Source organism: Magnolia sinica, chromosome 12 (assembly GCF_029962835.1).
Source record: "Magnolia sinica isolate HGM2019 chromosome 12, MsV1, whole genome shotgun sequence".
NCBI lineage: Eukaryota > Viridiplantae > Streptophyta > Magnoliopsida > Magnoliales > Magnoliaceae > Magnolia > Magnolia sinica.
The window spans coordinates 9,196,404-9,221,298 of NC_080584.1; the positions used below are offsets into that span (position 1 = coordinate 9,196,404).

The following is a 24,895-nucleotide window of genomic DNA, read 5'->3' on the forward strand; positions in this document are numbered from 1 at the left end:
CGTAAATGAGCGGATATCTTTACAGGTTAATCGGGAATACTATATCAGGTGAAGTTGCAATATCTGTAATGAAATACGCGTCAGCCCTTTTGTGACATGCGTTCCTAGGACACATGAGCAAGAGTGGTATAAAGGTACTTCTTAATCGTCAGTTAATTCTTTGTTTTAAAAGTTTTAATTAGATATATGTGAGCATTGCATATATAGGAAATAATCAAGGTTATCATTTAAAACTAAAAAACATGTTAGTAAAGGTCAACTGAATTACGTACACTCGGATGTGTGGGGGCAATCGTTCGTTGTTTCTGGAGGAGGGTTGTCATTTTTTATCATATCCATTGATAATTTCTCTAGAAAGGTATGCGTTTATTTCATGAAACATAAATTTGATGTTTTCACTACTCTCATGATGTGGAAAGCGATGGTAGAAAAACAAATAGGGCAGAAGTAGAAAATTCTAAGGACAGACAATGACAGAGAATTTACTTCAAAGGAGTTTAATCAAAATTGTATGATTGAGTGGATAGTGAGACACACACCAAAGCAGGATGGTATGGTTGAACGTACGAATCAAATTCTTTTGTAAACAGCCAAAAATATGTTGAGTAATGTTGGATTCAACAAGGAGTTATGGGCTTAGATCGTCAATACAACTTCCTATTAAGGACAAGCCAATAATGATAAAGAATAGCAAGATAGAAGAACATAATGTGCAAAAAGAAATTGTTTTTCATTCCTATTTAATCAGCCCTTATATGATTTTCTCTTTTATATAATGATAAAAACATTTCTTTAACAAAAGAAAAGAGAAATGAGGTAGAAACAAAAATTGATCTTTGGCCAACTATCCTTCAGGAGGAGTATTTTTCATTTTTTTAAAAAGAAAAAAATAGCCAAGCCCTAAGCTTCGGTCGCCGCACATAAAAAATCATAATATTCTCAGATTCTTCCAATCTAGTGAGCGGAAGGAAGAGTAGTAAATATCATGGCAAAAGGCTGGAAGGAAGTGGAGAGAAGAAGAAAATAGTTAGACTCGAGTGCACGATCTGCAACTTTGAGGGTATCCCTTTATAGAAAGTCATGATCATGAAAGCCCTCATTGAGCAATCATGACAAACAATTTCCAACATAAAATATTACGCATGCTGTCAAGCATGAACCTTATGCCACCATGTGTCGATCGTCGAACGACCACCAGAGCCGAAGTGTCATAAAATCTCTCTTCACATTATCTAAATGTAAAGTGATATGAAGGCATTATTTACACCTGACCAGGCAATCAATGTTGCCTAATAAGATGCCACTATGTGTTGGCCCTCACGTATGAATGACAAGAGGCAAATCGTATACGTGCTTCGATAAATCTTTGATACATATCCTTTGGTGATAGATTCGTACGCACATTTGCAGTCGAGAAAATAGGGACACTACATGAAATACATGTGACCATCACACGAGTGACATGTGTGACTTGTAGTGTATGCAAGAAGATAAATTAAAGCATTGCTTATGTCAGATATCTTGCAATTCGAGATATGCAAAATAAGGCCATCTCACACAATCATGCCAAAAACGAAAACTTTTCAAAGTGATCAATGCTTTCTCGAAGACTATGGAAGATTAGAAGAAGAATCCATCCAGAATTAATAAAAAACCATATTATCATGACAAAAAAGAATTTGAATCCTTCTGGGACACAACCAATTTATATTCAAGGACCAACAAGGAAACGTCAACTCAACCATCATCCTTCCAAGTCTATAAAAGCAGCATTCGATGAAGAGCTTTAGGCCCTCATCACACATAATCAATCAATCTCTATAATGTAACGCTACCTATCCAACTTTTTAACTTAGATATTTCACTTTTGTCCATCTACACTACAACAAGTCCAAAATCCTTAGTCTAGCTTAAATATGCTATTGTCCAGTGGCATATCTGAATTACTCCTTAGGAGTAGATTAAATATCCATGGCCCACCTTCGTTGGATCCAACCAATCATCGAGTTCTTACTTGGTAGATCAAACTAGTCATGTCCTGCACACTACATACCTTAATTGTTCTATCTACACAAGCAACTGTATGTAATTATTTTTATTTCTCTACTCAATTTAGTTTTCATTCTCTGAGTGTACCATTCTTACTTATAAATTACGAAAATTAACAATTAGCGTTATTTGAAAATTTATCCATCCATTATTAATTAATTCATTACGAAACCTAAAACTTTATCACCATTGAAGGAAAAAAAAAAAAAAAAAGTCCTTATTGTAGGGTTTTTAAAAAATCATTTTTGAAAGACTAACACTCCCATTCTAAATCGCCTGATTATTGTAACATTGGTGGCTGAACAATTAAGATCAACTTTCATTGTTCTAATCCTAATCCGGCTAGTTTGTCGCCTGAGATTATGAGTGTTCAATCAATTTGAGTAAAAAACAATTCTGGTGTGCCTAACACTAATCCTAATCGCAGACATTTGATCGATTTCGGATCATTTGTAACATGTGTAGCCACACGTCCAGATTGAATAGAAATAGTAGGACCCACCTTTGATGTCCACCATCCATCATGTGGGTCCTAGCTTTTCTTTGGACCGTCCATCACGTGGGCCAAACTTCAATATGATCCATTCATCATGTGGGCCCAACTTTGATGTCAATCTTCCATCACGTGGTCTCACCTTCAAATCCACCATCCATCATGTGGGTACCACATTTGATGTGGACCATTCATCATGTGGGGCCCACATTTGATGTGACTATGCATTGTGGTCCCACCTTGATGTGGACCATTTACATATGGGCCCTACCTTCAACATGGGCCATTCATCATGTGGGCCCAATCTCTACTTAGAGATTGTAAAGAGAAAAAAGAGATCAAGATGTGAATTAATTGTACGTTTACCAACAAACTTATCCAAAACTAAGTCAAAAATGTTACCTATATCTGCTCTTTAAAAAAAAAAAAAAAAAAAAAAGTGATGTCTCTAAAAGTTTAGGAACAAACTTCTTGTTTTTTTTTTTTTTTTCTAACAATGTTTTAAAAAATAAAATTAAAACGATACCAAACAGTCTTTTTTTTAAAATTAAGATCTTAGTTATTAAAATAAATAAATAAATAAGCCCCTGTTATTAGGAAACCGTGGTCGGTGCTCTGTGGGCCCCACCATGATGTATGTGTTTCATCCATTCCGTTCTTCCATCTTTAAAGATCATTTTAGTGCTTGATCCCAAAAATGAGAGGGATATAAATCTCAGGTGGACCACACCACAGGAAAACAATAGTGATTGGATATCCACCATTAAAATCCTCTAAGGCCCACTGTACTGTTTATTTGACATCCAATCTGTTGATTAGGTCATACAAAACTAGATGAAGGGAAAAAACAAAGATCGGCTTGATCCAAAACTTTTATGGCCCCTAAAAAGTTTTTAATGGTCAACGTTCATTTGACATTGTTTCCTATAATGTGGTCCGGTTGAGATTGGGATATACCTCATTTTTTGTCTAATACCATAAAATGATCTTAAAAAATAGATGGACGGCATGGATGAAACACATACATCATGGTGGGGCCCACAGAGTACCGAAGCAGGGGGGGGGTAGCCAATCGGTTTCCTTATTAGTAAGGATGCCACGTGAGCTTCGCATAGCGCACACGCTTGTGCCAAAAAGGGTGCGGATTAGGAGAGACCCGGGATCCACCAAGGTGGGTGGGACCCCTGACTGTGGGGCCCACTGTAGTGTATGTGACTACATCCACGCCGCCCATCCGTATTGAAAGGTCATTTTAGGGCATGATCCGGAAAATGAAGCAGATTCAAATCTCATGTACCATAATACAGGAAGCAGTGGTAATAGACCGTTGAAAACTTATCGTGGGCCACAAGTTTTGGATCAAGCTGCTATTTGTGTGGTCTCTTCATCCAGATCTTTGTGACCTTATCAATAAGTTGGATGGAAAATCAACATTCTGGTGGCCCCCATGAGGTTTTTAATGGTGAGGATTTAATCACAACTATTTTCCGTCCTTTGTCCAAATAAGATTTGGATCTGCTTCATTTTTGGTTCATGCCATTGAATGAGCTTTCAAAACAGTTGGACAGTGTGGATTTAAGGCACATACATCACCGTGAGATGCACACTTATGGGTCCTGTTGGGGAAAAATATGACAAGTTCGATAAGTCGGCTCATGGAATGGACCAACTCTACTGGCATGGCCCAGGCTCACTAGGCGCCGAGCTTGACCGAGGCCCACATGCTCAGAAAGTCTAAAGGAGAGACATGGCTCGGACTCCCAAGGTGCTGAACCTAACCGAAGCCTACATGTCCTGAGCCAAGGTGAAGCCTCTAAGGAAGCCGATGCACTTTCGAGACCCTCAAAAGGCCTCCCAGAAGCTGCCTAATGCCGACCCAGCTCATAGGTCAGCAAAAAAACATAGACCAACAAGGTCTCAGGCCCAAGGCCCTCATGCTCGACCTCAGCCCAACCTACCTCCTAGGTCGGCCATAGGTCAGCCCCTAATCAGTGGTAATTCGATTACGGATCAACCATACCCTAGCTAGTAATCAATGAAAGGCTCGACCTTCTACAGCCGACCATATCTTACTCAGCGAGTGAGTCGGCCAGCATAAGCCGTCCAAACACCTAAATATACCGGGATCGACCAACGGATCGCCAAGCTCCATCCAAACATTTATAGCATTCAGAGCCAAGCCAAGGAGTTGGTTCGATATCAAAGATCTTCCAAGAATCTTGGAAGATAACTCCTGATCCCGAAAATCCAGGAGACCGAAGATCTTGGAATCGTCTAAGAATAGCAATCAAATCTCCTACGAACTAAGAAGGAGATCCCAAAACCGTAGGATCTCATCTCCCCTATAAATAGGGGACGTCTAAAAGTGAAAGGTACAGATTCATACACACACGCATATCCCTCACTCCAAAACCATTATCAATTCATTAAGACCCAGAATCCACACCTGACTTAGGCATCAGAGGGACCCCTGTATAAGCCAGGGTCTCCTTTGTCCTCTTCCTGTGTAGGTACCAAGTACTAGCAAAGGAGTGAGCTGGAAACTGCATCAACAGTTTGGTACCGTCTATGGGAACGACATTGTTAGTCGTTTTCGTTCTACCAGAAACACTGCAGTACCTGCCATGGCGAGAGGGAAAAGAAAGCCCAGACTCCTCCGAAGGTGACTCCAATCGCAACCCTGCTTGCGGCCAGTCATGACCCACGACCCACGGACTAGCCAGTGCGACAAGAGACTTGCCAGGGCTCTCCAGCCCACCAGGCAACCTTTAGTTCGATTAGGAGTACTCAATGGAACCGGGGAAATAGCCAGCGTGATGCTTGGGAAAGAGATATCAGGACCGACCTAGATTACATGCAGCAAATGTTAGAGCATATACAACCTAGCAAGTGCTAAAGCCTAACCAGAGGGAAGGACGGTCAAGCGACATCCGCCAGTTCACCAACTCACAGCCTCCTACTCCGTAAGCAGGTCCTCACCTGAGTCAACGTCAAGATCCAGCTGAGCCGGCGCCGACCCACATTTTGGGAATCCTCCCTTTGCCCACTTCCAATCTTCGACATGAAATAGATCGGAGGAGGCACAACCGACCTCTGGTTGAAGGAACTGTGGATAACGAAGAGCCGTGGAAGATAAAAATTCAAAACCTATAGAAACAGATTGCAGATATGAAGCAGAATCAGTCAACCAAATCTTTTAGAAGGGAGGAGATAGAATCCCCATTTACAGCCGACATAATGCGAGCCCGACTACCAGACAGGTTCCACCTACCATAGATCGCACTCTACACCAGGAAGGCCGACCCAACTGAGCATATAAAGTCCTTTCGGACCTACATGGAGTTGCACGATGCTTTGGACGCGATAATGTGCCGAGTTTTTTCACTTACCCTGTCCAACGCTACCCGGCTGTGGTTCAAACAACTGAAGTCGAGGTCTATTAATTCCTTCACCGAACTCAGCAATGCGTTCATCACGTTCTTCATCGGAGGAAAGAAGAAGCTTAAAGCGAGTCGGCTTAATCCGAGACTTGTACCACTGCGACCGCACCGTCGTCGCAGTTCCAACGCCGCATCTTGCATACCGATCTGATACCCTGGCCAGGAAGATGTGAGCCGGCATTTATTTCAAGAAAACACCGCGCATTTGCAATCCCAAGAAAATCTCTACAACATATCCCATCAATAAATCACTCCATCAATCAATCACATCACATCATGTCAAGTATAAGAGCAACCCATGCTTCCTTTCTCCACAAGTCAACCAATCTCTCACCTCACCCATCACTTACTTCCCATCACTCCAACACCCCATCACACATCACCTCTCTTACAACCACCCTCTCTCTCTCTCTCTCTCTTTCTTTTTACACTTTCCAAGTAACAAAGAAGTGTGGACGTCCAAGCACTTCCAAAGGGAGAGAAAAGTGAGTGTTGTGTGTGGCCCACTTCCCATCTCTAGATCTATCATCCTAGCCCTTCATCTCTCATCACCTTCCATCAAAGTGAGACACAAGGAGGTCGGCTTTCCAACGGACCGAGAAGATCAAACGGTAGGTGCTTATTAGGATAGATTTTTCATATTTTGATGATGGGCCAAGTGAGGCCTGCCGATTGATGGTATGGATCTCACTTTGGACCCTTGATGTGGCCGATGGACCACCTTGATCCTCATGATCATTCCATGATGGGGCCATTCTCCATGGACCCCATCATGATGTTTATTTTCCTTGTATGGATAGGGTCATGTAGACCTTACATTTGGTGGAGAAAGGATCTCCACCATTGATTTTAGGTTTGATGGGCCCACGTGTAATGGGACCCACTTGATGTACGATTGCTTGCAAGGGAGGGCTCATAGTGGCGGAGCCCTCCATCACATGTGTCCCGTCTCTCTCTCTTTCTCTCTCTCTCTTTTTCTTTTTATCTGATGATATGTCCATGTGGCCCACCCGAATGGACCCCACCATAAAGCATGTATTTGATCCAAGTGACTTATAGGTGGGGCCCACTTGTATTTATGTTGTTCCACACCACCCAGCTATGTGGTGGCCCACCTAAGTAGGGCCCACCTTAAAAGAATTTGCCTTGCCCAGAACCGTCCAGCGTCTAGACGTGAACTGGGAAAACACAAATGTTAGCTTGATTCTTAAGCCCATGGGTGAGCCACTGGTATAGGCCCCACATGGATGTATGGATTCAATCCACGTCGTCCATCTTATTTACCAACTCATTTTAGGTGTTGAGCCGAAAAAAATGAAACTGATCCAACTTTCTGGTGGACCATACCTTTGAAAACAGTGATTTTCACCGTTTAAATTCTCCTTAATTCTTTTACACATCGAAAGATGCCCAATATTGGACTTGATGGATGGGTTATGGACTTTAGAATCCATTGGCTAGGGTGGATTCACTTGATGCGGGCCCCACATGTGAAAAACCACGAAAAAACGTGATTTCAAAATAAAATATATATATATATATGAGGGTGCAGCAACAGCTGCTGCTGTGCAGCAGGACGCTGCTGGCATCAGCGTGAAACGCACATCAACACCATGCATTTGTCAGCCCCTTAGGGCAGTGAGCCCCCCTCCAAATCTCAGCCGTATATATAGCTCAGGTGGGCCACATCATAGGAAACAGTGGTGATTTAACGGCTGCCATTGAACCCATTTGGGGTTTCACATAAGTTTTGGATTCAATATGATATTTGTTTTACTCTTCATCCAGGTCTACATGACCTTATCATTAGGTTGGATGGAAAATAAATGTTACAGTCGGCCCCACGTGGGACCCACAATGATATATGTGTTTTACTCCCACCGTCTAGGCGGACGGTGGAGCCCACAGTAATGTATGTGTTTCATGCACACTGTCCACTGTCGTGGACGGTGGAGCCCACCTAGATGTATGTGTTTAATCTATGCCGTCCAGCCATTTTAGTTGGTTGCTGGACGGCAGGGGTACCCCCACCATGAGGTATATGTTTCATCCATGCTGTCCATCTATATGGGACCCACCCCATGTGTGGGGGTGTGTGTGTGCGTGTGTAACCCATAGGTGGAGAAATTCCACCAGCGTGAGCGTGTGGGGGCTGTACCTCATGTGTGTGCATGTTTATATATATATATATATATATATATATATATATATATATATATATATATATTATTGTATATATATTTGAGGGTGGGCCTTTATGGGACCTACCATGATGTAGGTGTTGCATCCAATCCGTCCACCCATGTTAAAAGCTCATTTTATGATATGAGCTAAAGAATGAGTCAGGTCCATAGTTCATGTGGACTCCCACCATGATGCATGGGTTGCATCCAAACCATCCACCATTTGGCAAGCTTGTCTTAACAGGCTTGAGACTAGAAATAAGACAGACCTATGGTTCAAGTGTACCCCACCTTGGTATATGTATGAGGCCCATTTTAATTTATTTGTGGCCGTCCATTGAGTATGTATGAGGCTCATTTTGATTTATTTATGGTTGTCCACTGAGGCCCACCTTGGTATATGTATGAGGCCCATTTTGATTTATTTGTGGCCATGCGTTGAGGCCTACCTTGGTGTATATATAAGGCCCAAGTGATTAGGCTCATCTTGTCATATTTATAACCGTTGTTGAGGCCCACCTTGATGTACTTTGTGGCCCATCCGTTAGGCCCACTTTGATGTATTCGTGGCCTAATCAAGAGGCCCACTTTGATATACATGTGACTCATCAGGATGTATCTTTGACCCATGAGCGGGGCCCACCTGTTGTGTGTTTTGAGGCCCAGGTGCAAGGCCCACCTGTTATGTATTTGAGGCTCGTGTATTGAGGTCCATTATGATGTATTTGAGGCTCATGGGTCGAGGCCCATTGTGATGTATTAGGGCCCATGGGTTGAGGCCCATTGTGATATATAAGGGCCCGTGGGTTGAGGCCCATTGTGCTGTATTTGGAGCCCATTGGGTTAAGGCCCATTGTGATGTATTAGGGCCCGTGAGTTGAGGCCCATTTGATGTATTTGAGGCCCAATGGGATGTATACAAGGTCTATTGCATTGTGTGATTCCACTATGGGTTATATAATGACATTTATGGTGGACCGTGCCTTGGGAGCGATGTTGGTTTGACATCCACATTGTAAGAATAATGTTGGTTAAATGTCCACATTATAACTCTCCCTAGGGCCCATTGATAGGCCTATACTTGTTGTGTGCAGGCCATCAAGGCCCATCTTCATTGTGAGGATAGTTTATCACCATATAAAATGCATAGTGTAACTCCATGATTCATGCCCATACACATCATATGTATGCCTGATATGAGGAATGTTTGATCATAGCATACGCCATTAGGCGGACTATTTATGGGACTCCTTATGAGACGGAGTGCCCACATTATCGCGTTGTATGTGCAGGATTGCTACATGATTGGATAGTGTGACTCATGCATCTCGCATACATGTGACATGATCATTGTACGCCCTAGCAACATTAGGGCCATGACCTCCACACGCACATCGTGGATGGCCAGATGGACACCGAAAATATTTGGTTCTAGCACTGTAGGCACTTAGGATGTCCTTGGGTGAAAATTCCAGAACCTCCTTGGTACCAAGAGTTGCTCCAACATCTAGACCGAGTGAAATATGAGCGTCGGTGCCTATACCATGAGGTCATGTCTCCCACTGTGTCGTGGTCGGTTGGAAGGGGGTGTGGCCTTATCCGCCCGAGTGAGGGGGCTATAAGATAGGCTGAGTATGACCAGCTCATAAATGGATCCAGTATCGACGAGTCGGGCCCGATATTGGCAGGCGGATAGTGAGGTCTCTTCCACTCACTAGGCTGTGTAGCTAGGGAGGAGGCAGTCAAAGTGGAGTGTAATAGACCCAGGTGATTTCCTCAGAGTACAACCATACTGATATGTAGACTTATTGAGCAGAAATTGCATATCCATTCATTCATTCATTCACTATCCACTCGGGCTGGTGGTGCATAACTATTGTTACGTGTACCATCGCATGGCCAGGATTTTGGTTGGGCACACGACTAACCTGAGATCAGGAGTTTACCACATTGAGGCGGACTATCCAAATATAGGTATGGGACTGGTTTGGATAAAAGTCCCTTATAGTTAACCATGTAGCCTGCGATACTACGTATTATCATTCCGACTTTACATTCTAGCATGGTCATTTCATTCGCACCGCATATTACATTACATTTTCAGTACTTAGCATTTTGGGTTACTATGTTTTTGCACTTATAGCCTAGATGAGGTTGATGGTATTCATGGCTCGTCAGGATTTACATATTGCATTACATCCTCAGCATCTGTTATTATCTTTTATGTTCCATATCGCATGGCCTTGGTATGGTCGATAGCATTCATGCCTTGCATCACACAGCTTTGATACAACTGATAGCATTCATGATCTTGTCAGTATTTCCGCTTATTCCGATAGTATATGATTTATGGGCTTTATTATACACTTGGCACTTACCTGACACACACTTACACCACCCTCCAAGCTTTTTATAAACTTATGCATGATAGATGCGTGTAGGTGGCGTTAGGTTGCAGCAACGTTGAGCTTGGAGGGTGCAGCGATCTTCTAGAGTTTGATTTTTTATATATGGATTTCCCTTTCAGCATTGTATGCACATGTTTATATTAGTGGATATGTGATAATGATATTGCTTTTGTGATTTGGGTAAACTTGTGATTATGCTACATACAAAAAAAATCATATTGAAAATCCTCCTTGTAGGATCCCAGGATTGAAATCTGGCACATGCACGCTGGGAGTCGAGAATGGGGTACTATGATGCTTTGGACGCGATAATGTGCCGAGTTTTTTCACTTACCCTGTCCAACGCTACCCGGCTGTGGTTCAAACAACTGAAGTCGAGGTCTATTAATTCCTTCACCGAACTCAGCAATGCGTTCATCACGTTCTTCATCGGAGGAAAGAAGAAGCTTAAAGCGTCAGCACATCTGAACAACATTGTTCAGAAGGAAGGGGAACTCCGTAAAGACTACATCAGACACTTCAATCTGGAAGCCCTACAGGTTCAGAAGCACTCGGATGAGACAACCATGAACGCCATCATGCAGGGGTTAAGGGATAAGGCCTTCCTCTTCTCCCCAGATAAGAACCCTCCGACAATACTAGCCTAGTTCATGAACTAGTCGAAGAAGTACATCGACACCAAGGAATCCAGGATTTTATGAGAAGCGACCCAGAACAGGAATGCCTTGGCAAAAGAATCGAAGAAGGAGACCAACTCGGCCAATGCCAGCAAGAAGTGGAAAGACGATCGGTCTCGAGACGAACATAGGTCGAACAAACGACCCGACAGCAAGTTCACTAGCTACACTCCGCTCAATAAACCTCAGGAGAAAATCTTGATGGAAATAAAGAGTGAACGCTTCGTCAACTGGCCGAACAAACTGGGAGGCAATCCCGAACGACGAAGCAAGAACAAGTATTGTCACTTCCATCGTGATCATGGACACAATATGAGTGATTATTACAACCTAAAATAGGAGATCAAGAGACTCGTTCGCAAGGGTCACCTTGGTGAGCACGTGGACCAAGGAGCCAATGGAACTATGACGACGGAAGAATGCCCGAATGATAACCAACTTACAGAGGAAATCTGAACCATTGTGGGTGGTCATAAGGGTGGAGGTGAATGGAGGTGACTCAAACTATGCTCGGAAGACCCATGCGAGGAGCGCGTCGACCTGAGTCCGAGATCATAATCCTAGCTCGGCTCCCAAAGGAGAGGAAACTGGAAAGATACAGCGTGACGTTCACCGAAGAAGACGCCCAAGGTATCTACCATCCACATGATGATGCCTTGGTCGTCACCATCACCATAGTGAATTGCAAGGTTTTTCGGGTCCTCATCGACACAGGGTCGTCTGCAAACATGTTATTCACCTAGGGATTAGACAAGATGAGCATCTAACAGTCCACATTACGATCTATTTGAACTCCTCTGATCGGATTCTCTGGTGGATAAGTCCTCCTCGAGGGAACCATTCTTCTCCCACTCACTACTAGGGACGTGTCGAACCAAGCAACAGTCATGGTCAACTTTTTGATAATCAACCATCCTTCAGTCTACAACAACATCCTCGATCGACCCTCGCTATGCCTTCTCCGAGTCATAGTGTTGACGTACCAACTCTCCATGAAATTCCCGACCGAGTCGGGAGTTGGAATCGTCAAAGGGGATCAGCACGACGCTCGACGATGTTATGCTACAGCCCTGAAAGCTCCATCCGAAGTAGCGACAATTGAGTCTCTAGACTCTCGCAATGAATTTTTTGAACAAGGTCAGCCAGTAGAGGACCTCATCTAGGTACCACTGGACGAGTCCGACGCCTCTAAGACCGTTCAAATTGGCTTGTCCTTGACACTGCCTTTGAAGGACAAGCTGATAGCTCTGTTCTGACGATACGCCAGCGTATTTGCATCGCCTCATGAAGACATACCAGGAATTGACTCTTCAGTCATCATTCACCGACTCAACATTGACCCGACCTACAAGCTTGTCTGACAGAAGTGGCGCGCCCTTGGCCCCGAGAGTTACACCGTGATCGAGAAGAGGTCAGCAAGCCCCTCAAGGCCAAATTTGTCGAGGAAGTGTACTACCCTGACTGGGTAGTTAATGTTGTACTTGTCAAAAAGGCCAATGGAAAGTGGTGGGTCTACGTAGACTATACCGACCTAAACAAAGCTTGCCCTAAGAATAGTTTTCATCTTCCTAAGATCGATCAGTTGGTCGACAGCATTGCAGGGCATGAGTTACTTAGTTTTATGGATGCTTGCTTAGGATATAATGAAATTGTAATGCATCATTCTGATAAATTAAAAATGACCTTTGTCACGAATAAAGGTCTTTACTGTTACCGAGTGATGTCATTTGGTTTGAAGAATGCAGGGGCGATCTATTAAAGGTTGGTCAACAAAATGTTCGTCCACCAGATATGCTTTTCAAAAGTATCAGAGCTACAGACGATGTTACCGATCTTGAGGAGATGTTTCTCGTCCTTCGAAAATACTAAATAAGGCTGAGCCTGAGCAAGTGCGCATTCGGCATAAGCTCGGGTAAGTTCCTCAGTTTCCTAGTTAGCCAGAGAGGGATCGAGGCAAATCCTGAGAAGATCCAGGCTCTGCTTGACATGGACTCATCAAAGACGATCAAAGACATTCAAATGTTAACTGGAAGAGTCGCCGCACTCAACCGCTTCATGTCTAGAGCCACAGATAAATGACTTCCTTTCTTCAAGCAGTTGAAGGGTCAGCAGACGGTGAACTGGATAGAAGAATGTGAAGCAGCCTTTCAGCAGCTAAAAAAATACTCAAGATCGTTGCCCTTAGTATCAAAGCCCGAATCAAGTGAGACATTACTGATCTACTTAGCAGTGTCCGATGCAGCCGTAAGCTCAGCCTTGATTCGTGAGCATGAGGGAAAGAAATTCCCGATTTACTATGTCAGCAAAGCACTCGTCCCAACAGAAACAAGGTACCCGACCTTGGAAAAAGTGGCCCTAACGTTAGTCGTCTCTTCCCGATGATTACAACCGTACTTCCAAGCACACACGATCGTCGTCCTGACAAACCAACAATTGCGGCAGATCTTCCAAAAACCAGAAGCCTCGGAACGTCTCACTAAATGGACGATCGAGCTAAGTGAGTTTGACATCCAGTACAAGCCAAGGGTAGCGATTAAAGGCTAAGTTGTAGCCGACTTCATCATTGAAGTAACGCAGTAATCCAAGCCACGCTTGACCGACCCTAACAAAACAGACTCGCCTGAAGAGTTGGCTCACCCACGAAATCAGGAAAGGTCCGACCCCGATTCGCTTCCCGACCCACCCCATCGGCGTCTTTACGTTGATGGCTCATCCAACTCTAAGGCAAGAGGGATCATGGGTCATCCTAGAAACTCCCGATCAGATGTTCATGCAATATGCCTTAAGACTTGGATTTCAAGTTTCCAATAATACGACAGAGTATGAATCCTTGCTCCTTTGACTTCGTTTGGCAGCCAGTTTGGGAGTCACTCATCTCGACATATATAGCGATTCACAATTGGTCGTCAACCAGATAGTTGGCGTTTATCAGACTAAAAAATAGCAATTGAAAGCCTATCTACATAAAGCTAGAGAATTGATCGGCAGATTTCAGCATTGTACCGTCATTCAGATCCCACGAGCAGAGAACGCCAAAGCTGACTTATTAGCGAAGCTCACCGCAATCGATGAAGATGAAATCCATAGGTCCATTTCGATCGAGTATGTAGCTAAGCCGAGAGTCGACGAGACTGTCACCTCGACCATAATCCCAATTGATTCGGAACCCACCAGGGTCGACCCTATCATTCGTTATCTTGAGATCGGCGAGTTGCCTAAAGATCGGGCCGAGGCCCGGCAACTAAAAATCTGAGCCGCCCGCTACAATATGCTCAACGGAATATTATACAAAAAAGGATTTTTTGCGCCTCTCTTAAGATATTTACGACCAGATGAAGCCGATTACATCCTGAGAGAAATTCATGAAGGCATCTGTAGAAATCACTCGGGAGGACGATCCTTAGCTCATAAAGTTATACGACAGGGCTAGTACTGGCCAACCATCCAACATGATGCATGAAGGCTCATCCAGAGTTGTGACAAATGTCAGAGATTCGCAACCGTTCCTCGGCAGCCGCCAGAAGAGCTTACCCTAATGGCCGGCCCATGGCCCTTCGCCCAATGGGGGATTGACATCATTGGACCGTTCCCCATAGGGAAAGGTTAAACCAAGTTTGCCATCGTCACCGTGGACTACTTCACCAAATGGGCCGAGGCCGAGCCATTGGTCGAGATAACTGAACAAAAAATCACAGATTTTGTGTGGAATAATATTATCTTCTAGCTTGGAGTACCTCAAACCATCGTCTTTAACAACGGGAGTAGTTCGACAACAAGCAGTACCAAGAGATGTGCAAGAACCTTGGGATCAGAAGCGTATACTCGTCTCCACGCCTTTCCTATGAAAATTGACAAGTCAAGGCTATCAACAAGATCATCAAGCAGCATCTCCAAACCAAGCTAGACCGAGCCAAAGGAGCTTGGGCCGAAGAACTCCCTAAGGTCCTGTGGGCCTGCGAACTACAACTCAAACCGCAACAGGAACGACTCCATTTTTCCTAGTGGGTCAGAGGAGATCACCCCTGTGGAGATCGGACTACCGACCGCCTGAGTGACCACGTTCGATGAACAAGATAACAAGGAAATACTGGCGCTTGATCTGGACCTTCTAGAGGAAAGAAGAGAACAAGCTCGGCTTCGGACGATCGTCTGCCAGCAGCAAGTGTTTTGGTTTTACAATGCCCAAGTCAAGGTTAGGAGATTCCGAGTGGGAGACTTACTCCTCTAGAAGACATTCCAAAATACCATGGAGGTTGGCGTAGGTACGTTGGGGCCCAACTGGGAAGGACCCTTCGTGATTGCAAGCACCATCCGACCCGGAACATATCGATTGGAAGATCTGACTGGCCAACTACTGCCTCATCCCTAGAAAGTCGAGCATCTCAAGATATATTATCCCTAAGTCAGTCGACAGACAAGAATTGCTCAGACTTCATTGATAGACATGCAAATCACAGCTATGTAAATCAGGATGATTAAATGCAAGAATTTCCATGAAAAAGTATATTCATTGATCGGATTATACATTTACATCAGTATTGTGTCAACAAATACATCAGTATTACATCAGTATTGTGTTAACATATACATCGGTATTACATCGGCAAAAAGAAAATAAAAAAATACATAATATCAAGGATAGACGACGCTCAAACTCAGGCTCTGTGCTTGGTGTGCTTGAAGTGTTTGAAACTGAAAAGGGGAGCTGAAAGGAATTTTGCCTTGCAAAATTGGCTTCAAGGCTCGGCCGCTGCGTCTGGAGCTGCCAAAGGAGCTACCTTGGGAGTCGCATCAGGATTGGCCTCGGAAGATGCCTCGGGATCAACCGCCTTAGCGCCATCCGAACTGTCGGATCCCGACCCACTCTCATCAAAGGAGGAAAGGTCGAGCTCAGGAAAGCTCTCCTTCATTGACTTCATGCAATCAACATAACTGAGATGATAGAGATTGTCTCTCTCGTCCTCGAATGCCTAGGACGACTGATAAGCTTGCACAGCCTCCCTTCACGCAACGACAAGAGCGGCCTTGGTCTCCGCCCTAATCCGGTTCGCCACCTCAATGGCCGCGGCACACTCTGAGTGAAATTTATCATATGCCACTCTGGCCTCTTTCAATCGCGAGGCCAGGTGGGCCCTCTCCGCTGCAGACTCCTCAAGGGCAGTCTTCATCGCCCCAAGCTGGTCTGCGTAAAGGCTGCTTGAGCTTCAGCGACGAATAGCCGAGCTTCAGCTTCTCCCGCCCGCTTGTTGGCCTTAGCTAGCTCGGCTCGAGCCATTAGCACGCATGGCGCGAACTGCATCAACAAAAGGAAGACGTTAGTATTGGAAGACAAAAATAGCCAAACAAATAAGTGAACTACAACTGTTATCTCAAAAAGTGATGTCGTCACCTTAGCGAGTGTCTGATACAAAGAAGATGGCTCAAAGAGGCCGACGAACTCCTCCTCAGCCACTTGACGGCTCGCTCAGGGGATGATTCCCCCAACGTGCAGACGAAAGCTCGCGCTCCTCCTCTCTTCCTTAGTTGCCTCCATCCTCGGAGACTCGTCCTCCCTCCTTGGCGGGACTTGCTCTGCAACAGGTCCTGGCTCTTGAACCTTCTAAAGCTCGGGAGGAACCATGTCCGCCACTGCCGCGCCCGCGTCCACAACCTCTAGGACGGTCGAGACAGAAGGGGCGGCTTTCCAGTTACTCTTGGGGACCGCCCTCTACTTCTTCAAAGCTCGAGGGTCATCCCTAGGAGGGGCCCTCACCTTGGAAGGAGGACGAAGAGTAGGCCGAGCCCTCGACATTTCTACATCAAGACGTAACAGCATCAGCAGGCAAAAAAAAAACTACTAAGTCTAAATGGTCGTCTATGAGTCATACCTGTCAGAGCTATATCCAAGCCCGACTGAAGAAGACGCTCCAGTTGGAGAAGCCTTTTCCAAGATCTCCCCTCCGGGCTCAGAGCTCACAGGTCCCGGATCCGAGCAAGAGAACTGGGGCCGAGCTTCGGTAGCCGCTTGGGGACGACTGAAAAGAAAAGAGGCATGCAAACGGTCAGAAGACGCACGTAAAAGACTCAACCGATCACAGTATAAAAGCAACTACTCAAGTTACCTTCCTCGGAGAAGGCTCGGGGGACGAAGGGCGTGAAGGGCCTTAGCTCGGCCGTTTCCCAACGACCAAGGTCCTAGAACCACCGATCCCTCCAATTTTTGTTAGAGGATGGAAAGTCGGTTATCAGAGCCCCGCCAATATTCCACTAGGAGCAGAAATAATACCAATTAAGCTGCCGGGGATTTGGTCGTACTTGATACAGATGGAGGAATTCATCCACGCTCAGCTCGGGCTACTCCATCTCAGCCCACAACCGCACAGACGAATAGGTCCCTCCACCCATTCGAAGTAACTTGCCCCTGAGCCATGCTGAGGTAACCTAGGAGACGTCGAGCGACCTTATGAAGTGGTAGATGAAGGCCACATTGCATCGCGACCAAGAAAATCGCAACTGCCCTAGGAGGGGGTTGGTCTAGCAGTTCATTTGGTTGGGGAAGACATAGGATGACGAAGTCGGGGATATGATACCCGAACCGGATTCGGACCAGGTCTTCCTCAGATAAAGTCGAGGGCACTGGCCCCGTGGACTCCTCCTTAACCTCAGTCTCAAATTCACCCTCGTCATGGGCGTCAGATCTGCTTGGAGCAGCCTCCATCAGATTCTTCCTCCAGGGAGACAGATTCGATGCCCCAGCAGGCACCGTCAGCCTCTACGCTAGAGAATCCACCACCCTTTGTGAGTGCTAGAAGGTGGTGTTCGCTGCTATTGCTCCTAGCAGCGAAGGTGATTCCAAAGAAGCCCGAAGGCCACTCGTTTCACCTCCGCCACCATGAACTCCCACTCGAGAACTCGTAGAACCAGACATTGTTAAAATAGAAAGAAGGGAAGGAGAATGGGCTCACCGAAGATCGAGAAGACGCCAGGAAACACAGACAGCGACGACGACAGTAGAGAAAAGGGTAGAGGATGAATAGAACGAACGGAAATGGAAAGGGAAGAATGGCTAGGGCGTCCCTTTTATAGCCGTGCCACGTCGCATGGGCATTTAAGAGGGAACCGAACTGCGCCTCTTCGGACGCTCTGGTCTGACACGTGGCACCACACCACGCACCAACCGTACCTGCCATCAAGTACCCTGCCACGTGCCTTCATTCCATTCGCCCGATCGCTAATACGACGGCTCTATAGCCCACGTGACCTCAGGCGCCGAACCGACGTGTGTTATAATGAGGAAACGTGCTTCGATATTCGCATTGGCCGCCATATTGGCAATAAATGCCCCATTATTAGCTCGGTCCAGACACAATCTGACCAAATTCTAATCTACTCCTCGGCCTCTACAGGTCGGCACAAGTAGGGGGCTTACTGTTAGGGAAAAATATGACAAAGTCGATAAGTCGGCTTATGGAATGGACCAACTCTACTGGCATGGCCCGGGTTCACTAGGCATCGAGCCTGACTGAGGCCCACATGCCTAGAAAGCCTAAAGGAGAGACATGACTCGGACTCCCAAGGCGTCGTGCCTGATCGAAGCCTACATGTCCTGAGCTAAGGAGAAGCCTCTAAGGAGGCTGATGCACTTCTAAGACCCTGACAGGGCCTCTCAGAAGCTTCCTAATGCCAACCCATCTCATAGGTCGGCAAGAAAACATAGACTAACAAGGTCTCAAGCCCAAGGCCCTCATGCCCGACCTCAGCCCAACCTACCTCCTTGGTTGGCCATAGGTCGGCCCCTAATCAGTGGTAAGTTGATTACGGATCGACCATACCCTAGCTAGTAATCAGTTAAAGGCTCGGCCTTCTACAGCCGACCATATCTTACTCAGAGAGTGAGTCGGCCAGCATAAGCCGTCTGAACACCTAAATATACTGGGATTAGCCAACGAATCGCCGAGTTCCATCCAAACATTTGCCTATTCAGAGTCGAGCCAAGGAGTTGGTTCAATATCAAAGATCTTCCGAGAATCTTGGAAGATAACTCCCGATCCCAGAAATTCAGGAGACCGAAGATCTCGGGATCGTCTAAGAATAACAATCAAATCTTTTACGAACCAGGAAGGAGATCCCGGAACCGTAGGATCTCATCTCCCCTATAAATAGGGGACGTCTAAAGGTGAAAGGTACAAATTCGTACACATGCATATCCCTCACTCGAAAACCATTATCAATTCATTAAGACCCAGAATCCACGCCTGACTTAGGCATCGGAGGGTCTTCTATACAAGCCAAGGTTTCCTTTGTCCTCTTCCTGTGTAGGTACCAAGTAGCAGCAAAGGGGTGAGTCGGAAACTAACTGCATCAACAGGTCCCATCCACCTTGGTTAATCCCCGGGCGTGGATTGGCTGGTGTACCACACACTAGCTATATAGCTGGTGTATGTACGTGTTGTGAGAAGATGAACGCAAACGCTCCAAGTTATATGAACGGTTCAAAGGAGATCAAAGTTGCATGGGTCCAAAATGATGTACCTATTATATCTACATCGTTCATCCAATTTTCAAGATAATTTTAGATCATGAGCCAAAAAATGAATCATATCCCAAGGTTAACTGGACAATGGCACAAATAGCAGCAGGATAATGATTTTCACCATTAAAACATTCGTAGGCCTACCATAATGATTATTTTACATCCAATCTATTCATAAGGTCACAAAGGCTTGTGTGAAGAGGTAAAACAAATATCATATTGATCCAAAACTTCCGTAGCCCAAAACGGATTTCAGTGGTAGTTCAATCCCCCACTGCCTTTTGCAGTGTGGTCCAATTTGTCTTTTGATCTGTTTTATTTTTTATAACAAGCCTCGACGAGCTCGAAATATAGATGGACGGTTTGGATATAACACACCTTATGATACAACCCACGAAACTTGTTGACGTCAATACATTAGCTATATTGCTGGTGCGTGCACACCAGATTATCCGCTTCCGGTGGGGCGCGGATTAGCTACTGTGAGGTAGTGTAGCGAGATTCGCTATTGAAGCGATGTCACCGAGTAGCGATGTCACCGTGTTATGTAAGCTCCACCATTATGTATGTTTTGTATCCATATCATCCATCCATTTGGAGGGATCATTTGAAGGCATGAGACAAAGAATGAGCCAGATTCCAAACCGGAGTAGATCCCACCTCAGAAAAGAGTGGGGAGAATAACACCCACCATTCAAAACTTTTAAAGGCTACAAAAGTTTTTGATCAATGCTGGTATTTGTGTTTTCCTTTCTTTCATGCGTGTGTTAACTTATAAACAGGTTAGATCTCAAATAAACATTACGGTGGACCTTAGGAAGGTTTCAATAGTGGGCGTCACTCTCCCCGTTCTTTTCTTTGGTGGGGTCTACTCCAGGTTTGTATCTGCTTCATTCTTTATATTCTCCCTTAAAATTATTTCTCCAAATGGATGTACGGTGTGGATACAAAACATACAGTATAGTGGGCTCATATAAATTGGTGACGACACTTCAGTAGCAAGTCTCGTTGCTCAACATGTCAGTAGCTACTCCGCGTCCCTTCTGGTGGGACGCGGATTTCCTTCGAAAGCCTTTCGCAGGAAGTTCCTGCGCAAGATTCTGTGTAGGGTTTACTACGATGTTTGTGAGAAAGCCACTCTATCCATCCGTTTTTCGAGTTCATTTTAGGATATACCACTAAAAACGAGGATGATCAAACACTCAAGTGGGCCACACGAGAGGAAACAGTGGGGATTTGGTGACAACCGTTGAAACATTTATATGGCCACAAAAGTTTTGTATTGGTTTAATTTCTTGGTCTTTTCACTTCATCTCAGTGAAAATGACCTTATAAACAGTTTGGATGGAATATAAACATCAAGGTGGATCCTGGGAAGGTTTCAACGGTAGGAATTCCTTTCCCCACTGTTTCATCTAGTATGGCCCACTTGAGTTTTGGATCTTAATCATTTTCGGTCTCATGTCCTAAAATGAGTTCAAAAAATGGATGGACGGGTTGGATTTCTAACAAACATCACAGTGGACCCCATCCAGAATCCTTGCGCCCTGCACAAGATTCTGTGTAGGGTTTACTACGATGTTTGTGAGAAAGCCACTCTGTCCATCCGTTTTTCAAGTTCATTTTAGGATATGCCACTAAAAATGAGGAGGATCAAGCACTCAAGTGGGCCACACGAGAGGAAACAGTGGGGATTTGGTGACAACCGTTGAAACATTTATATGGCCACAAAAGTTTTGTATTGGTTTAATTTCTTGGTCTTTTCACTTCATCTCAGTGAAAATGACCTTATAAGTGGTTTGGATGGAATATATACATCAAGATGGATCCTGGGAAGGTTTCAACGGTAGGAATTCCTTTCCCCACTGTTTCATCTAGTATGGCCCACTTGAGTTTTGGATCTTAATCATTTTCGATCTCATGCCCTAAAATGAGTTCAAAAAACGGATGGACGGGTTGGATTTCTAACAAACATCACAGTGGACCCCATCCATAATCCTTGCGCAGGAACTTCCTGCGAAAGCCTTTCGCAGGAAATCCGCGTCCCTTCTGATGGAACCGGGGACTCACCTAATCGGAACGGGATTGGCTGGTGTACTACACACCAGCTATACAGCTGATGTGGATACGTGTCGTAAGAAGACGAGCGCCAGCGCTCCTCCAGCTCCAACAACTTGTACGAACGGTTCAAATGAAATCAAAGTTACATGGCCTCACAATAATGTATTTATTATATCCATAACGTTCATCTATTTTTTGAGATCATTTTAGAGCATTAAACAAAAAATGAATCATATCCAAAGCTCAAATGAATCACACAAAAAATAACAGCGTGGATAATAATTTTCACCGTTAAAAAATTCTTAGGGCCATGATAATATATATTTTCCATCCAATCTATTAATAAGGTAAAAAATACATGGATGAAATGGAAAAACAAATTTCATATTGATCCGAAACTTCTGTGACCCCCAAAAGGGTTTCAATGGTAGATGTTTAATCTTTTACTATTTTTTGAAGTGTGGTCCACTTTAATTTTAGATTTGTCTTATTTTTTCGGCTCAAGCCTTAAGACTAGCTCGCCAAATGGATGGACGATTTAGATATAACACATACCATATGATGAGATCCACAGAACTTACGTCAATACACCATCTATGTATACGGTGTGTGATACGCTGGCCAATCCGCTCCGGACGCGGATTTCCTCTCCAGAAATTTCCTACGCTGAAAACCTAGGTGGCTACTCGTTATTTATGTGTGTAAGAAATGGGTGCGAAATGGATACTGGCAAGGTTAGTAGCCAATTGCTACAAAAGTGACGTCACCAAGCGCTGTTGACCCCACCGTGATGCATGTGTTGTATCCATACTGTCCAGGCCCTTAAGAAGTTTTGAATAGTGGATGTCACTGTCCCCACTATTTTCTATGGTGGGGTCCACTTGAACTTTAGATCTATCTCATTCTCTTTGTAATACCATAAAATGACCTCTAAAAATAGTTGGATGGTATAGATACAACACATGCATCATGGTGGGGTCCACAGAGCTTCGTGACGTCACTTCAGTAGCCATTTGGCTACTGACCTTGTCAGTATCCAATCCGCACCCGTAAGAAATGGGAAAACGGATTGGCTACTCCCCTGCCACCAGCCAATGGCCGGTGGTTGGTGCTATGTAGACCCCACCATGAAGTATGTGCTTCATCCATGCTGTCCAACTATTTTTTCAGATCATTTTATGATATGAGACCAAAAATGAGATGTATCTCAATCTCAAGTGGACCACGTTACAAGAAATAGTGTTGAATGAGTGTAGACCATTAAAAACTTTTTGGGGGCCATAAAAGTTTTCGATCAAGCTTAGTTTTGTTTTTTCCCCATCTGGGCCTATATGACCTAATCAACAGATTGGATGTCAAATAAACAGCACAGTGGGCCTTAGGAGGATTTTAATGGTGGATATCCAATCACTATTATTTTCATGTGGTGTGGTCCACCTGAGATTTATATACCCCTCATTTTTAGGATCAGGCCTTAAAATGATATTTAAAAATGGATGAAACACATACATCATGGTGGGGCCCACAAAGCAACGACCATCAGCCAAGGGGCTTGGTGTCGGGGGGGAGTAGCCCGTCCGTTTCCAAGAATTGGAGGCAGATTGCGTCCTACCTTGCTGGGGGGTTAATCTATTAGGGCAGAGCTCTGTGGGAGCCACCATGATGCAAACGTCTTATCCACGCCGTTCATCTCTATTTAAAAGTTATTATATGGTATGAAACCAAAAATAAGACAGAACCAAGGCTTAGGTGAGCCACAAAGTGGGGATTGAATTCCCACTATTAAAAACTTCCTAGGAACTGCAGAAGTTTCATTTCAAGCTAATATTTGTGTTTTCACTTCATCCAAGTCTACATGATCTTAGGAATAGATTAGATGGTAAAAAAACATCACAGTGGCCCTTAGAAAGGTTTCAATGCTGATGGGGGTCATTATCACCACGGCTTCCTTTGGTGTGGTCCACTGGAGATCTCGGCCTGCTTCATTTTCCGGACCATACGATAAAATTACCTGTTAATAGGTATGGACAGGTTCACGTTACGGTGCCCCCCAGGTAGCTCTGCCATCCACTTCCATAAGAAATACACCCAGTTCATCCTTTCTGGGCTCATTTCAGGACTTGAGCCCAAGAGTGAGAGATGCAAGACTCAAGTGGTGTTTACATTCCATCCATACCGTTCATAACATCATTCTCATTGGGAATAAATGAAAACACAAATATTATCCTGTTTTAAAACTTTTGTTGCCCCACGAATATTTTACTGTAGACATTAGATCCTCGTGTTTTCGGCCCACTTGAGTACTGGATCCGGCTCATCTGTGTCTGTAGGTCCTAAAATGAGTTCACAAAACAGATGGACGGGGTGGATGTCTCACAAACATCACATTGCCCCACCTATGTTCCCAGCCCACTAACTTGGTGCGAAATGTTGATCTACTGGTCAGGGGCCACATACAGCAAAACAAAACACAGCTCTGAAAAACTTGGATGAAATTCTCTAAGCAATCCGATTATTTCCATTACTGGGGCCCACATTCTGGGCGGACAACGTTTATTTTTGGAATAAAACGTGCACGAGGTAGGATAAAACTGATAGATGGATTGGATCTAACAGATACGTGCCATGATGGCACGTGTGTGCAGTGGACATGACCTTTATTTTACACGCTTGTATGCGCTTAGCAAATCTCTCCTCTGCGTCCCTTCTATATTGGTATTTGGAGAACGCCTTCCTGGTGCGTGAATTTTGCACGAGCGTAACTTGCCTGATCAACAGCCCCCTTTAACCCCCGAAGCTCTGTGGGGCCGCCATGATGTTTGTATATACTCTTTGCACCCAATTTACTTGGTGAACGTGACTCTTTCCCTCTCTCCATTACAAATACCAAAAAATGATAATTCTCTCCATTAGAATAAAAGGTTTTTTTTTTTTTTAAAAGACAAAAAAAAAATAAATAAATAAATAAATAAACAAAAAACAAAAAAGAAAAAAACAATTGGAATATTTCCTAATGACTACTTGCGTTTTCGGATTATTTACTGAAAATCTGTAACGTTTAAACTATTTTCC

The 24,895-nt window shown here is 44.5% G+C and overlaps 1 protein-coding gene across 9 annotated transcripts in view; it reads right to left on the reverse strand.

The window, feature by feature from the left end:
- The window catches only part of LOC131220884 (probable LRR receptor-like serine/threonine-protein kinase At1g56140), a 121,252-nt gene that overhangs the window by 65,436 nt on the left and 30,921 nt on the right, over positions 1-24,895 (reverse strand). The window lies entirely within an intron of this gene.